At 33.2% G+C, this 18,657-nt stretch overlaps 1 protein-coding gene and 1 non-coding gene across 2 annotated transcripts in view; both read right to left on the reverse strand.

The window, feature by feature from the left end:
- EYS (eyes shut homolog) overlaps positions 1 to 18,657 on the reverse strand; it is a 1,629,530-nt gene that overhangs the window by 834,533 nt on the left and 776,340 nt on the right.
- Positions 3,407 to 3,570, reverse strand: LOC118622126. The gene has a single exon (XR_004957945.1). It is a non-coding gene; the product is annotated as a U1 spliceosomal RNA (small nuclear RNA).

The raw sequence follows: 18,657 nt of genomic DNA on the forward strand, positions 1-18,657 counted from the left end.
ATGCTAGTTGTATTATCAACACTATACCACACACACACACACACACACACAAACACGCATGCACACACATTTATGTATTTTTATTGTTATCCTCTACCTGTTTACACAAATAATTTTAAAAATTATTTTGGTGTCTTTCCTGGAGTCCTATTTAAGTGCCTAAATGTACAAACATTTGCTCATTTTTTATGACAGCTAAGTAATGTAGGGCGAGCTTATTTCATATAATTGAGCACATTTTAGAGGTCTAACATCAGTCAGCATTATGTAAATGGAAAGAAATTCAATAAATTATTTTTATATTTTCTAAGTCAAATATTCCAATTTATACTTTCCTTGAACAACTACTTATAAAGGGTATAAAAAGTGCCAGGTGCTGTTCTCAGTACAGTTGATCTAGTAGTTTGTACCACAGAGAATAACTACAGGAACAAGAAAATATACAAACATCTGTCCTTAAGGAGCTTATGTTCCAGTAGGCAGTTGGAAAATAAACATATAAACAAACAAACAAAAATAAACGTTATATTTATCATATAACTAGAATTACTGAAAGAGAGTGAGTGAGAAAATGCAGTGAAGACGGACCAGGGGCAGAAGGGTTCCAGAGGAAACTGCAAATTTAAATATGGTTGTCATGGAAATCTCTGTGAGAAGGTAACATCTGAGTAGAGTCCTAGAAGGAGGAAATGCAAAGTCTTTTTAAAAAATTTTATTTTTCAATTACAGTTTACACTCGATATTATTTTGTATTAGTTTTAGATATACAGCATAGTGGTCAACCATATCCTTTATGAAGTGTTCAACCTCAGTATTTCTAGTACCCACCTGGCACCATACATAGTTATTATGTCAGAGGTGAGACCTTTGAGAACACTGGTTCTATCTTTTAACCAATATTATTGTCTGCTTTGAACATATCAGTCAGTAATATAGACACTGGGAATATATCAGTGAACAAAACCAACCCCTTTTTTCCAAGGAGCTTACATTGCAAGAAAAAAACATTACTTTCTTTAAAATTAATTGATTCTTTTCTACCCATCATTTTTGGAAATGAGGGAAAATTATACACCATGCTCTTAAAATTTTTCTGTTTCTGAAACAAGAATAGCTTGCTAACCTCAAAAGGGTACTTTAAAGATTATTTAGCTAAAGTACACAGTTTAGCTGGTACAACAATGAGGTAGAAATCCTGATTTTAGTTTACTTATTGTTAGTTTGAATTTTGGTTTCATCCTATCTAGGTCTTACATTTCCAGGGCCTCTCAGTTGGAACCAGATGACACTCAGGACAAAACAGATTTCATGAAGATGATTTCCTAGAGTCTAACAACAATAAATGCAGTCAGTTTATTCAAATGTTAACCGTTTCCAGAGCAACGTGTGTAACATAAATATAATAAATCATGGATGTAGGGAAAAGCTAAAGTGTTGTCAACTGGGCTGTAAATGTTTCAACATAATAAACAGTAGCATGGAATAGAAATGGTTCCACAGTTGAAGATTGTCGTTTTGATGGAAAGAGACAAGATAGGCTTTAGATGGGAAGGGAAACAGTTCTGTGTTCGATTTTAACAATGAAGATGGTCTAAAAGAAATAGCATGTATGAGGATTGTCAGTGTGACAGATGGTTGGACTATTCATAATAAAGCCAAAAGATATTTTGACGAGAAAGCGGATGCATCTGACAGTTCACAAATCAAAATCCCAGGCAGCACAAACGAGAAAATATAATTGAATGTGTGCTAAGCTGATGCATAGTTAATTTTTCACAGCCCAAGGTGACAGAGCATGGGTGATGGACAGGAGTGTTAGCAGATTTGATAAAAGAAAGAGAGAGAGGAATAAAGCAAATACAAAAAGAGAGAGAGAGAAAGGAAGAAGAGAACATTTTATCACATGTAAAATAGTATTTTTGGCAACTTATATGAAAAACCAAATCAGAACTTATAATTCTGAATGCAATCAAAGTTATCATTTAAATACTAGATTTAAATACTATTATATGTTACCTAAAAATATAGTATCTCTTATTGGAAGACTGAATTCTCTCATAGTTAACAGGGGAATGCATTTCATTAATATCATTTCCCAAAATAATCCTAGCAAACAAGGTCTCTTCAATAATAGTATTAGCTGCTCTTTATGACACAAGTATTTGAATTAGTGAGTTCCAGCCATTTACATTATTTGTAATGACCATTATTTTAAGATACAATCCTACTTTAAGCAAAATTGAAAGGGATGAATTTCTTTTAGAAAATGAGTAAGTTGAATAAATGATTCTCCATTTTTCATTTAGGCAGTAATAACATTCTTCTTCGAGTGGTCTACAGGGCTTCAGAGGGGCACAGTTTCAATTTTAGTTTGAAAATACACATTCTTCAAATGCTTAATACTTTTAGGTCAGTATATCTGTAGCAGCTACATTTATACTACAACTTAGAAAGGGTAAACTGTATCGGCTCCACAGCTGGATTTTAGAGGTGGACTCTTGGTCTTCCTGAGAAATCAAGTAGCTGGTTCAAGAACATGCAGTCAGGCATTAGCATAGAGAGGATGGCATTCTGCACCTGTCGTCCACGTTCTTAAGGCCCTTGCTGTTCTGGCTCATAGCCATGACTTCTACCTCACCCACTCATTCATTCCCCTTGTCAGCCGCATATACATTCACAAAAGAAAAGTGAGACAAATGTCAGAATGCTTTCAGAAGAAACCCATCAATAGAAACGGACACGTATTACCATCTTATAAAAATCAGAAGTGTCTGTACATCATCTTTGTAAAGCTCAGAGTGCCCAGAGATATTTTCTGTTGATAGCTGAAACTAAAAATAGCACTGCTAGATGCTTTAATAATCTTTATTGCATCATATTTGTGAATATTATACTACATCACTGCCATCTGTGGTGATTCATAAATCACAGAGCAATAAAGCCTCCTAATAAATCTTATGCTCACTCTCTTCACATTATTGACCCCTTTTATTTGCTGATGCAAGAACTCTTCCATATGTTGATGCAGCATCTGTGATCTATGCATCATAATACTTTATGTCTGATATAATTTTCTATAAATCAATATGCTTCCTCCTTGAAGACGGCCCTGCAGAATGAGTTTCTTGGAGCATTGCTGGAAGTTTAGATGTGTGGCACAGTTCACAGTTCCTTTCTGTTGCTTGCCTACTATCATGGACCGGTGACAGTACATTGCTGAGAACGATGAATTGAGATTGCTTTCAACTTTCTATTGTAAGTGCATATTTTTACTTTTAAGCAAAAGTCCATGGTGCAAATGGAAATATGTAATATGTCTGCTTTCATATTTTATAGACTCAGTTGAATATTTTTTAATGTAATATTACTTTCATTTCTTTTCTTTTTTTCTTTTTTTTTTTTTTGCGGGGGGAGAGTGCAAACGCAGAACCCCACTATCAGAAATTGTGCAGTTGAGTTTCCCACATTTGGGGAAATCGCAGGGGTCAGCACATTCGGAGTGCAATGGATAAGTCTCGCCCTGGGAAAACCACCTTCTCGATCATGGTATCTCCCTTGCCGGGAAAGTAATGTGATATTACTTTAAACCACCAAACATTATGTGCTGCTCAAAAATAATAAAAAAAACACAGTCTTGTTTTTTAGATTTCTTTTGAACTTTGTGTGCTAGCTTAAAACATTAATAATGAATAGGGAAACCACAAATTCTTTAGCAATATGTCAGAATAACTTCACCATTAATTATATGTATATATGTATACATATATAATTGTGTGTTATATATATGATTGTGCATATCATCTGAAAAGCATTTAGAATATAAGACCATTTTATATAGATTAAATAAAAATCATTTGCAAATTTATAAAAAAAATTTAAATAAAAACAATAATGTACTAGTAACATAAGTATACCACTTATAAGTAAAGTACATTTTTTATTTTATTGATTTTAGAGATAGAGAGGAAGAAAGAGGAAGAGAGAGATAGAAACATCGATGAGAGAGAACATCGATTGGCCACCTCTTGCATGCCCCCCACTGGGGATCGGGCCCACAACTTGGGTATGTACCCTGACCGGGAATTGAACCGGCAACCTCTTGGTGCAGTGGTCAACGCTCAACCACTGAGCCACACTGGTCGGGCATAAGTAAAGTAAATATTAAGAGATAGCTTCAAATTTTGCTAGAGGATTATTAAGAAAGCAACTCTATACATCCAGGTAAGCCGACTAAATTAAAATTCTTAACTCCAGACTCTTAGCTGAAGCAAAACAACCAAAACAAGACAAATACAAAATAAGCAAAAAATATACTTATTGGATATATAAAGAAGGAAGTAGAAGAAGATAATAGCAACAAATGCCTCTTCTTTCTAATCTCCCATTTCTGGTGCCAAAGGAGAAAACATCTAAGGTAGATATGGATTACAATAACAGAGATATTATCAGTCCCTTCGTGGACCTGGTTTTACTGACAAAAAGTCTTCATCTACAGTTGCTTATGTTCAAGTGGAAAGTCACTGTTGTAGAAATGGGTGAACAGGTGATATCCATCTAAACAAGTGCAGTACCGTAGTATTCGTCTCACTCACTTGGGAGAAGCCATAAAGCATTGTCATTTTTCGACTCCCATCCATCAGAATGGGGTCTAATTATCCAAAGCTTTGTATCTCATTGGCTTGTTTACTTCTCAGACTTACTCAGAGAACTAACAATTTAAATCATTATCTGTTCAGCTGACTTATCTTTTTAGATAGATAAAGTGCATCTAAAATAAAAATTAAAAAATTCCTATACCCTTGTTCTTATTATCAGTATAATATTACATCTGACTCATCCATTCAGACAAATATGTCTCTAAAAGAAACTGTAAGTCATTTTTGTTTCTCTTTTTTCCAATTAAAAAAAAATAACAGTAATACCACATGAAGAATTTCTCACAAGAGATCAAGATGACAAATCATTTGTTCAGGTTATTATTTGTATAAATTAAGTTTCTCTATTTGGTATTATATTATTCGTATTAAATTTATATCCCTAGGTTTAAAAAATAAATTTAAGTATTTTGCATGCCCTCTCTACTCTTATCCAGAAGTTCTTACTTGAATTTTCTGTCTCTTTTAATCCTAGCTGTTCATTCCCTTTTATATATTAGGACAATGATTAATGTTGTCACTTTTTATAATTGCCACTTAGGAATCTGGGAAAGGCAGCTTCCACTTCTCAACTGTATCACCATCACCTCTAGTTCCTCCTATATACACATAAGACTCATTATGTCTCATTTCAGTGCAATCTGAATTTTGCCTTCATCAGTCCACAAAAGAGCATTAAAGCTGCTTTTCATTTTCAATGCACTTCTAAATGCAGCCTTAATAACATGTTCTCTCTTTTTAAACCTCTTTATCAAATTTAAAGCCCATAACTATTTCTTTGGTCCTTAAGGCTTTCCTCCCTTTAACTTTTAGCCCAAAATACTCTCTTAGTTCTTCCACCTTCTTCTGACCACTCTTGCCTTTTGCAGGCTCCCTGTAGTAGCACACTGTCAGTATTTACCAAGATTTTATTCTTACATTTTTTTACTCCTTTATATTTTTCCACCTGACATATTATTTATTCTCGATGATAGGCTAAGGCTAGAGAGTTGAGATTCATAAGAAAATGTATAATCTGCTGGCTGAGTAATTCTCTATCAGCTCCACCTAGATAACTTCCAAGGCTACATCTTTAGCTGGGATTCTACACTCCACTCTGCAGGTGTAACTTTTCAGCTACCAGATGGATACTGCAGCTTTGTGTCTTAGCAGTACTTTATTAATATATATATATACATATATATATATATATTTTTTTTTTTTCTTTATCGATTTTTTAGATAAAGTGGGGGAAGAGATATAAACATCACTGAGAAACATTGAGGTGAGATAGAAATATCAATTGGCTGCCTTCTGCATGCCCCCTACTGGGGATCCAGCCAGCAACCCAGGCATGTGCCCTGACCAGGAATGGAACATGAACCTCTCAGTCCATGGTACAACACTCAATCCACTGAGCCACACTGTCTGGGCAATTAGCAGTACTTTAGATTTGATCTGCCAAAAAGGAATTTTCAATTTTCAAATACAAATGTTCCATTAAAGTCCCAATCACATTTTAACAATGCTGGTTTCTTTGATGCTATCTCTATATGGACTGAGTAGTACTACTCCCTTTTACTTTTGTCCTCTTCCGGTCCCAGATTTTTATTTCAGATTTTACCTACCCACTGAAAAAAATTTTATATTTTTTACATCAGTTATCACCTATTTATGATATTGTATATATCTTTAAGATTTCTCCCAATTAGAAATAATTTCAAATAGTTAAAATTTTCTTCCTGGTATTTCTAATAAATATAGTTGGATGTACCAACATATTAAAAATTAAAATCACATCTACTCTGACCTGTTCCTCTGAGTGTTATTTTACAACTAAACAGCATCGTCACCAACCACGACCTCCAGCCAGGAAGTTGAAGACATCATTGAATCCATATCATCCTACACATTATTTTATATCTACGTCTTATTGATTTTACCTTAAGAACTGCTTTAATCAAACTCTTCCTCCCCCCACCCCACTTTTTTGTGTTTTTATACTCTACAGTTTCCTGAGAACTATCCTCATAAAACATGAAATTAATCATATCATTACCTTCCTGATACACATTTGGTGGCTCTTCAGTATCTACAACATTTTCTAACCCCTTTAAAATGATGCAGTATAAATCAGCATGTTTCAACAATTTCCATGTGTGCTCAGTACTTTATGCTACAGGTTCAAAAAGCCTCCCACCTTTCCCACTTATATGATGACTTGACAATTTCCAAAACGCTTTCTTATCCTGTTCCTTCTTTATGAGCTTGCCTTTCATTGTTTTCTTTGCCAAACAAAATCCAACTTCATCTCTAGGGCCCAATTCAAATCTCACACCTTTTTGTGCGAGTCTTGCCCTAAAGTACTATTTTCCCCACAGGCAAAATTAATGGTTTCCTCTTTTAGACATTCACATTATTTGGTTGCTATGATGTGTGAGGAATGTCTATTAACAATTTATCTGCCTGCTTGTGAATGAGCTTCTGGAGGGCAGAAAACATCTAATTCATTCTCGAATTTCTAGTATTTCATACTGCGTAGCACTCGAGTTCATAAATATTTACTGAATTGGGTAAAATTCTCTAATCTTTTAAATATGCACATGTGGTTTGTATACCTTATTTAAGTGAACATTGCTTATGACTTGGTAACAAATTATATATAAATATTACATAACTATTTTTTTTAAGGTCAGTCATGCTATATTTCTACCAAAGGGCCGAAGTAGAAAAAAAAAGAGATCCAGGCTGGAAATGTCCTTGGAAAGGACACTTTTCTTCTATGGTAAATGTAAGAATACAACCCTAACTAATTTAACCACAGCAAAATCCTTTTCTAGAATGTAATCCTGTAACTCTATTCTATGAAGTTAATGGTTGTTTCACATGAGTTATGGTGATATATTGAGATTTGAAGGAGGGTGGGGAAAGATAACACAGCAGAAAGTAGATGTAATACTTAAAATATAATTTTTCCAGAATGAAAACAAAATCTATAAGAGAGGGCTCCATAGAAGCATAATGTTCCAATTCAGACTTTCAAAACAGATTTACAAATAAAACATTTCATAAACAATGAATAACGCGCACTTAAAGAACCTCACACAGAAGAAAATTGCAACTGAGCATGCATAATTCGCACTATAGTAATCTTATTTTCTAGCAAAAGTAGTGAATCCTGTCACCAAATGGTGAGCAAAGACAAAGTGATGAAATGCAAACTGATGCTGCTGAAATTCTCTCCAGAGGAAAAGGAGATAAGAATATAATTGTGATGAGTTTTATATGTTTAATTCCCAACTGGCAATAAGATGTAAACACATAATTTAAAACTTGTTTTCATCAAGGTGTTGATATGCAGCTTAGAAGATTAGGTCACTCATAAACCTGAATAATTAAACATATTAAATACGGTGTCATTCTGGGGAAAACATATTTATGCACTGTATAATTTTACATATTTTTATATATTTCATTTCCTCCAGCTTTCTCACTTCCCTCAAAGCATGACATTCTGGGACTTAAATTTATTATAGTTTTTATTTCTTTTCTTTATTTGCATATACACAAATGATAGGACAGCCAGCAGATTATACATTTTCTTACGAATCTCAAGTCTCTTGCCTTAGCCTCTTATCAAACAGCAGCCTTATTATCTACAAGGTTGTCAGGGAACACGGGTTGGTGGTACTATTGCTCTCTCTCCAACTGTATTATAATAGTCAACTACATAATTATTTGCTGAAAATGAAGTGAAAAAACATCCTCAGTGGTCTTGTGAACAAAGATGAAAATATTAGCTTCATAACACAGTGAAAAGGAAAGGTGAGGTTGAGTAACATAATAAACTGATGTAACAGACATATACAGAATAGTTTACCCAACAAGAGAATATATATATTTTCAAGTGTACAAGACATTTTCCAAGATAGACAATAATTAAGCTACAAATTAAGTGTCAATAGATTTATAAAAGTAGATGATACACAAAGTGTCATCTCTGACCACAATGGGATAAAGTTAGAAATCAATAAGAAAAAGTGAAAAATTCACAAATTTGTAGAAATTAAAAACCCTCTTAAGCAACTAATGAATCAAAGAATCAACTCACAAAGAAAATTAGGGAATATTAGAGACAAATGAAAAGAAATATGCAACATACCAAAACATATGGGACAGTGTTAAGGAGGAAATTTATCAATAAATATTTATATTAAAAAAAAAAAAAAAAAGAAAGGCCCTGGTCAGTGTGGCTCAGTTGGTTGGAGCATCACTTCATGCATTGGAAGGTTGTATGTTTAATTCCCAGTTAGGGCACATACCTAGGTTGTGAGTTCAATCCCTAGTTGGGGCGAGTATGGGAGGCAACCAATCGATGTATCTCTTTCACATGAATGTTTCTCTCTCTCTCTCTCTCTTCCTTCCTCTCTAAAGTTAATTTTAAAAAAACAAACATTAAGAAAGATGTTAAATCAACAACCTAACCCTATAACTTAAATAACTAGGAAAAGTAAACAAAGTAAACCCAAAGGTAGCAGGATTGACAAACCTTTAGCTAGCTAGACTAAGAAAAATGTAAAGGGCCAAAATTCTAAAATCCTAAATGAAATCGGGGGCTTAACTACTAATTCTACAGAAATAAAAATGATTACAAGAGGTTACTATGAGCAATTGTACACCAACAAATTGGACAACCTACACAAAATGGATAAAGGTAATACACACTAAGACTAACCCATGAAGAAATAGAAAATCACAATAGCCTTGTAACTAGTAAGAATATTGAATCAGTAATAGAAAAATATCTCCCAACAAAGAAAAGCCTTGGACCTGATTGCTTCAGCAGTGAATTCTACCAAATATTTAAAGATCATAACACCAATTCATCTCAATCTTCTTTCAAAAAAATTGGAGAGGGGGAACACTCCCTAATGTATTCTGAGTCCAGCATTACCTTGAAAACAAAGTCAGATAAAGACACTACAAGAAAAGAAAACTGCATATCAATTTCCATTATGCATAGAGACACAAAATCTTCAAAAAAATGTTAACAAACCAAATTTAGCAGCATATTAAAAGGATTATATGCCATAACCAAGTGGAATTTATTCTTGGAGTGCAAAGATGGTTCAACCTATGAAAATTGGTCATGTGATACCACACATTGGTAAACAAAAGGGAAAAACCTGCAGGATCATATCTATTGATTCAAAAAGGCATGTGAAAAAAATCCAACACCCTTCCATAATAAAAACACTCAACAAATGAGGAATAGGTAGAAACAATCTCAACATAATAAAGCAATAGTTGAAAAACTCATAGTGAATATTATACTCAAGGGTAAAGAACTGAATGCTTTCCCTCTTAATAAAAAATGAGGTAAAGATGTCTGTTTTCACCATTTTTTACTAAACATATCCCTGAATATCCTTGTCAATTAATTAAGTAAAATAAATAAAAGGCACCCAGATTAGAAAGGAGGAAATAAAATGATCTCTGCTCACATATTATATGATTTTATATATAGAAAACCCTAAACATTCCACAATAGACTGTTAGAATTATTAAATGAATTTAGCAAAGTAGCAGGATACAAAGTCAACACACAAAAACCAGTTGCATTTCTGTATACTTACAATGAATAATCCTATAGGAAAATTAATAAACTAGTTTCATTTTCAGTAGCATCAACAGTCATTAAATACTTAGGAATTAATGTAATCAATTAGGTGAAAGATTTGTACAATAAACCACAAAACATTTTTAAAGGAAATGAAAATATAAATAAATGGAAAAACAATAATGAGCATGTAAAATGGTACAGCTACTTTAGGAAACAGTATATTGAATCCTCAAATAATTTAAAATAGAATTGTCATGTGACCCAGAAATTCCACTTCTGGGTATATATTAAAAATAATGGAAAACAGAATCTTGAAGAGATATTTTTGTTTGTTTTTTGTTTTTTTATCCTCACCCGAGGACATTTTTCCATTTTTTTGTTCAGGTAGAGCGGGAGGGAGAGAGAGAGAAACATCGACATGAAAGGGACACATCGAGTGGCTGCCACCCGCACGACCGACCAGGGCCGGGGACAAACTGCAACCGAGGTACGCGCCCTTAGCAGGAACCAAACCCGGGTCTCTCAGGACCGCAGGCCGACGCTCTAACCGCTGAGCCAAACCGGCCAGGGCATTGAAGAGATATTTTGTATATCAGTGCTCATAGAAGTATTATTTATAATTGCTAAAGTTTAAAGCAACCCAAGTGTTCATAGACTGAGGAACAGATGAGCAAAACATGGCATAAACATAAAATGGAGCATTATTTGGCCTTAAAAAAGGTAAGAAAATTCTGACATATGCTATAAAATGGATAAACTTTGAGGATATCATGCTAAGTGAAATAAGCTAACCACAAAAAGGCACATATTGTATGAATGACTGTACTTACTTGAAGTACCTAGCATAATCAAATTTATAGGAACAAAGAGTAAAATTGTGGTTGCCAGATGACTGGGAAGTTATTGTTTAATGGGTACAGAGTTTCAGTTTTCTAACTCTGTTTGAAGATGAAATTGAAATCGTTACCAAGGCTGTAGAGTATTGTGAAATGCATGTGGTTCAATTAGATTACTGCTTAGCAAATATTCATACCCGATTTCCTTACATGAGAAGAATATTTCGCTGCCCAATTGATATTGGGCATAGCTGTATGACTTGTCTACTGGAAAAATAGTGGAAATGATATGAGCAGAACTTGAATTGTGCTTATTTGACTTGACTTGGCCTCTTGCACCTCTGTCTTTTTGCATAAGAAAAATACGTCTCAGTTGGTTGACATGTAAGGTGAATGAGAAACAGGTGAATTAAGTTCACAGCTAGGAAACAAACCCAGTGGTGCCAATCCTAGGCTAGCTGAACTCCTGACATCTATACATGAGTAAGAAACAGATGCTTATTGCTACATGTCACTGAGCACTGAGTTTTGATGTGGTGTGTTATATTGTATTATTATGGCTACAACCGACATGAAGGAATAAAGACATTTCATCAAAACATGATTTTAAAATCAAGATTTTAAAGTCCCTAGTTTGTGAGGCTACATTGGTTTAACTCAGTGAAATAGTTTGTTTTTGTTGTTTTTTTTTAAGGTAAAAGTTTAGTTTTTCTGTACATGTAAAAAAAAAATGACTGAAAGATAGACTACCTAATAAAAAGATAAATAGAAAAAACAAATATAGATACATCTTTAGAAATTTTATTAGTAAAGGGAAGAAATAAAACTGATGTTAGAAGTGGTGTTAAAGAACAGAGAGGCTTTTTGGTTTTGCTGTTTATTTTTTTTTTTTAAGGAAGAAAGGAACTTCCTTTTCTTATTGTAAAGTTACAAGAGAAATGAAGCAAGAGAATCAAAATAAAACGGAGGGACTTATTGACTGGTTATAAACAAACTCATCAATCAGTTTGTTCAAAAATAACATTCAGCACATAGTATAAGACAAGAAAAAAAATTCTTACTCTGAGGCAGGGGGAAAGAGAACAAGAGTAATATTGCAGATAAGTTCTAAAGACATAAGGATGGTGTGTCTGCATAGAGTTTTTGAAATAAGAAGTACAGTGATGGCACTTGTGCTAGTTGGCTTCTATTTGATATCATGGGATAAGGGGATTGTGTGAAGGAAAACTTTGGAGAAGACTGCAAACAACTTTTGTAGAAAATTTTATTATCTCTTATTTATTTAAATATGATTTTATTGATTTTTTAGAGAAAGAGGAAGGGAGAGAGAGATAGAATCATCAATCTGCTGCTTCTTGCATGCCCTTCCCTGGGGATCGAGCCCCAAACCTGGGCATGTGCCCTGACCAGGATTCACACTGGGACCATTCAGTCCATGGGGTGACATTTGATCCACTGAGCCACACTAGACGGACTATTTTTTAACATAACGATATATGGCCCTGGCTGGTTTGGCTCAGCGGTTGGAGCATCCGCCCACAGACCAAAGGTTCTCTGGTTCAATTTCTGGTCAAGAGCATGTACCTGGGGTGCAGGTTCAATCCCCAGCCCCAGTAAGGAACGTGCAGGAGGCAACTAAGTGATGTGTCTCTCTCACATTAATATTTCTCTCTCTCTCTCTCTCCCCCTCCTTTCCACTCTATCTAAAAATTAATGGTAAGATATCCTCAGGTGAGGATTAACAAAAAAAAGTAACTGTATATGATACCCTCAGGATAGTTGTATTTAACACAATAATAAACAAAATTCTTAGTAAAAAGCCCGAATTTCTAGTAACAATATTATATTTTGGTATTTACCCAATCTTTACTTTCTGTCCACATTGCAGATACATTAGGGAAAAAAATATATGCTGCTGGCCGTATAAAGAAATTTTATTTTCAATAAAGTAATATAATTCATGAAGACCTTTTTGAGAAGTAAATAAACACTTTGTGACCTTCACTTCCAAAAACATTCTTTTCATCTATGAAATTTATCTATAGAAAAAAAAAGGCTCTGACACTTTTATTTTTCCTTGAAAGGTTTGTTTGAAGTATTTCTCAAACATTTTCATTTATAAAGAAAAACTAGATATTTAATCTACGTAATAGGCATACTTTTTAGTTTGCATTTATTTTGCTGCAACTTCTCTCCTGGAAATAATGCTGTAAAAGCAAAGAAATCAGAATAAGTTAAATTAATCTCCTTACACATTTTGAAGGTTTGCGTGGTCAACCCGTTGTAAATTGATGTTTTATGTGAACTTTTCTCTAAGTACTTTTATCGTCCATTTATAAATTTTTGTAAAAATTGAGGGCACTCTGGCTCCATTTTCTCTAAGTTCTCTCTCAAGAAAAATATTGATTTTTTAAACCTAAAATCAATTGTAGTAGAAAGTGTGTGTGTCTGTGTGTGTGTGTGGGGGGGGGGGGTTGTGTGTGTGTTTGCAGGGGAGAGGAAGGTGCAGATAAGGTGCACACAGAATGAAATGGGTATAACTTCTGCTCTTTCAGATATATAGAACCAAATCAAGACCATTTTATTTTTTCTTAATTTTAATAAATCTTTGAATATTCACATGGTAACATTCTCATTAATTACGAAGAAAACAAAGGTATTAGAAGTCTATATTGATTATTCCTGTATCATTCTTCCAATGTATGACTGACATTGCATAGAAGTATATTTAAATAAACCTAAATATATTATTGAGGTGACTAATTTACAAATTTATAGAATGTTATATTTTAAGACTATAATATCAAGCCTAAAGCACTCAAATTGTTTTCTACCTTGTACGTATATTCAAGCTTGAATAACAATATAAATAACCTAAAAATTGTATCGATAAATTTCTTCCAAATACTAATATAACTACATGGGAAAAGAAACTATATGATTAAAAAAATAAAAATAATAATTATACTGCACAACTTATACTTAATCATATTAACTGCTCCTATTTTATAGCAATTAAAGATGTAATGAGTTGCGTTTCACTTTTTTTAAAACTGGAAGGAAAATAACTGAACACATTTTAATTATTTCATGTATCATTGAAACCTTAATAATAGTAGGTAAATATTAAATAGAATGATTTTCAATGGTTACAATTCATGGATAAGGTCTGAGGAATGATTTATGTTTCTCTTTGATAAAAATTTGAAAATCATGGAGTTGTAGGTGGCATTTTTAGTCATATTTAAAACAATTTACATTGATAGATTGAATATCAATAAAAATTTCTATTTCATGTTAGGATGGAAATAAAGAAAAATATAAATGAATCGTGATCCATGTTGCAAAATCCTAAAACTGAAGTTTATATTATAATTAGATTAATTTCAGGCTCTTTAGGGTTTTATGTTTCAATTAGGATCAGACTGTCAGCTAAATCCTGGCAGTTCTATAAAAGTGAATTAAATTTAGTATTAATAATTAGCTGTGTGCTCAACAATTAGCTGTTTAAGATCTCAAGCCTATCTCACTCATGCTATTACAAAGTTTTTCTTCTGACAACTTAGATTATTGATTAATAAAAGTTCACAACAAATGCCTCTGAAAATGTGCTTACTTAAACATTGACAACTTTTGAAACATACCAAATAAGTTTTTGAATTTATTATTTCTGTACTTTTCCTTATGTGTTTGAAGAAACTTGTATAAAAATTGCCTTTCATAAAAAAATATTTCAATGAATAACAGATAAATAAATATTGTTAAAAATAAAATTGTACTCTAAGAGTATTGAATAAACAATGATGACATGGCTGACTTCCCAGAATATTTTACATACATTCAAAATAAAAATCTGTAAAGACTGGTTGAAGAAGTAACAGAAAGGTTCATTTCCTAAACCATCTTAATACTTTTAGTGTTATTGCACTAACTCTGACTCGGTAACAATAAAACTACTTTAAAATATTTTTCTCAGAATCATTAAGAGGTATTGATTACAAAATATTTTCTAAATTCTTTCTACCTTTGGCCTTTATTGTCAATGTTACTATTTTATCTTTTCTGTAAAGTTCGTCCTGGCAACCCAACATTTCCCTTTCTAACTACCTGTGACATTATATCTTTATTATCACTACAGTTAGAAAAATCTGTAACTGAGAAATCTACATAAACAAAACTTGATATTCATCACTAATTTGCTACCCAAGCCATATCTGTTTAGATTCCCCACTAATGAGCACCCAAACCTAAGTTTCTTTGTCCTGTCAAATCTTCACAAACTTATTGTTTCTTTATCTAAAAAGAAGTATTAAGGCCCGGCTGGTGTGGCTCAGTGGTTGCACATCGACCCATGCACCAAGAGTTCACTGGTTCGATTCCAGGTCAGGGCACATGCCCAGGTTGCGGGCCCAATCCCCAGTGTGGGGCATACAGAAAGTGGCCAATTGATACTCCCTCTCATCACTGTTTCTATCTCTCTCTTTCTCTCCCTTCCTCTCTCTCTAAAATCAATAAAGAAAAAAGAAGTTTTTAAAGTATTAAAAATGGCTAGTTTATAATTTTTCTGAGTATCAATTGTAGTCTTCTGTGTGCATGTATTAAATTAGTTTTACTCTTGTTAATCTGGTTTTAAAAAATTTTACTATTAGTTAAGCCATAAGAATTTAAGAGGGGTAGAAAGTGGAACTTCCTCTTTCCCGAGAGTCATATTCAGTTTGCAAATGGGGAAAGCACTGCATTTTATTCAGTGACTTGGATCCAGACTGAGACCATCCATTACATATGGCAAAGTTAGTGAGGCTTCATAATCTATACGTCAGGGCTTAGATTGAGATCCATTCAATGCCATCATGTCTTTTGTTAATATGTACAATTATTTGAGGAGATTACAGTAGGATTCAGATGAGGAGGAGGGAAAAAAGGTATTATAAGGCTATGAGACTAACCTCAAGACTAGGGAAAAAAAAAATCAGTGAGTTTTATTAGTGAATATCTCCCAGAGACTTAAAGGGCCTCAGAGAGAAGGTCTTCATGAAAAACACAGGGAGGTTGGTCATAGGAATTCTGTTTTCCAGTCTTATCAAAGTTTCCCACACCCCAAGTTGAGTATGACAGATGCAAAATCACCAGTGATGTAAGTAAGAATCATGCACACAGGACAAATGGAAAATTCAGTAGTATACATGGTACCTGAAGATCTCAGAATTTACTCCCTTTCCTCCAACATTAGGAGGTTTGCTAAGACTTATTTGTTGCATTTGAGGAAGAGAGAGGAAGGTTAAAGATGACCAGAGTTGAATTTTCCTACAGCCAAGTAAGATGGAAGTTGAAAAGAGATTTTTGCATCAAAAATACAATATACTTGAGTGTATTCTATAAGACTAATATGTGTTGTAAAAGTTTGTTTCAAAGATTGACATTGTTTATACATATAAGTCTATAATGTATTTGGAATTTCAGTGGTAGTATCTATAGAACAACAGAGTAATTTTATAAATATGACGTGTGTAAGTGATAAAAGATGAAACTAATTAAGTCCAATGTAAAATGGTTTTTGATTTTACTATATCTAACCAAACCACATAATTGGTATACTTATGCAAATGAAAACCTTCATCTGGCAAATTCTTATATAAATTTTCTTGGTTCCATGAACCACAGACCTTTAATATATTTACTGTGAATCTTTAACCACAGACCTTTAATATATTTACTGTGAATCTTTAACTTTTTAAAAAGGTGTATACTTTTCTTAACTACTGATATTTTAGAAATTTCTCTTCACTAAATGGTCTATTTTTAGTGTTCTGACTGCTTTTCATAGGAATTGTAGTTATTGTACAATAAAAGATTCTCATCTCATGAGATCAAAGGGAAAATAAATAACTTATGTTTTTTTGTGGAAAATATGAGTATTAACTATTCATTGTTTTAAAAGCAAAAGTATTCTAGAGAATATACTTGATTTGTTATTTAAAAACTTGATCTTGAAATACTATGTACATTTATAAGGGCTGAAATATTTAGAATCATTATAAAAAAATGAAAAATAATTATTGTGGTGGGGGAGGAGACTGGGGGAAATAGAAGAGGGCCTAGAGGGGTTAAAGGGTGATGGAAAAAGTAAAAATATAATAATAATTAAAGAATAATTCTCACTTTAAAACAAAAAGAATAGCTCTGGCCTGTGTGGCTCAGTTGGTTTAACATCATCCCATGCACCAAAAGGTCTCTGGTTCGAATCCTGGTCAGGACACGTGTCAGGGTATCAGGACTGATCTTGGGCAGTGGGCATGCAGGGGGCAGCGACTGATGTTTTGCTCTCACATTGATATTTCTCTTTCTCTCTCCTTTCCTTTCCTATTGCTCTAAAACCAATAAAAACATATTAAAAAATAAAACAAAAAAGCACAATATAAACTGATAAAAATGTCAAAAGATACCAACATACTACTCCTCAGCCATAGAAATATAAGTCCTGTAATATTTTATTTGCCATGAAGTTATTGTAACAAAGAGAAAGCACTATCAAATCATTTTGTATTTCTTCCATAAGACAATTTTTATAATGCATAGATGACTCTCTACACATTTTGACATATATCTTTACATACTTAAAATGCTGATGAGAAGTGTTACTTAAGTGGCCGTCTTTGATCAAATAGAATTATTATGAAGACTCTTATTTTCTAACATTTAGATAATAAAACATATTTTACAATTCAAGGAGTTTTAAAAACAACAAAATCTTAAGCACACCATCTGTAGCATCAATGAATTATTTTTCAAGTTGGCAAAAGAATCAGGAAATGAGCTGAAAACCTCTAGGGCCATACATCACTAATCTATAAATTGAATTTTCCAGTTATAAGAGATTTAAATCCCAAATTGGATAACACTTGGAGTGAGAAACAGATGCTACATTTTTTTTGTGTGTGCTTCTCATCAGATACCTGATCTCCAAAGGCCATAATCAAGTGACAAAATCAAGGCATCTTGTCACCTGGGCTATTTTGGAGGTTTGATAGATAGTACTTCAGGGTTCACAGCCAACATAGTACCTGGAGAACAGTTTTACTACCTGTATGTGACCAGTATCAGAAATTATGGAAGTAGATTAAAAGTTAAACAATCTCCCATGCACATTAATATAATTGCTATAAAAATAATTTATTAAAACATGTTAAAAACAAGCCAGCAACTGTCAAGTATATACATATGTAAAAATGCATGTACATTACATCTGTGAACTAAAAAGTAATACTAGTTTTAGAATATACATCAGGATAAAACAGTTCTCTTGTTTTTTGAGGAAGAACTAAAATAGGACTCTTTTGCTCAGAACTATAAAATTAATTGGAATAGATATGTTTGTTAGTTAAAATTCTGAATGGATTGAGCAAATTTCTATGTTTTCTTAGCTTGTAAAATCACAGGCAATATAAGGGGAAACTGCACACATCCTACTTCTTCTTTGTCCTGATGGGAAGATAAGTATACTCATCATATTTGATAGTAGATTCACACAATTCAAAAGAGAAAACTGTCATATCATTTATTTATT

Source organism: Molossus molossus, unplaced genomic scaffold, assembly GCF_014108415.1.
Source record: "Molossus molossus isolate mMolMol1 unplaced genomic scaffold, mMolMol1.p scaffold_m16_p_8, whole genome shotgun sequence".
In the NCBI taxonomy this organism is placed as follows: domain Eukaryota; kingdom Metazoa; phylum Chordata; class Mammalia; order Chiroptera; family Molossidae; genus Molossus; species Molossus molossus.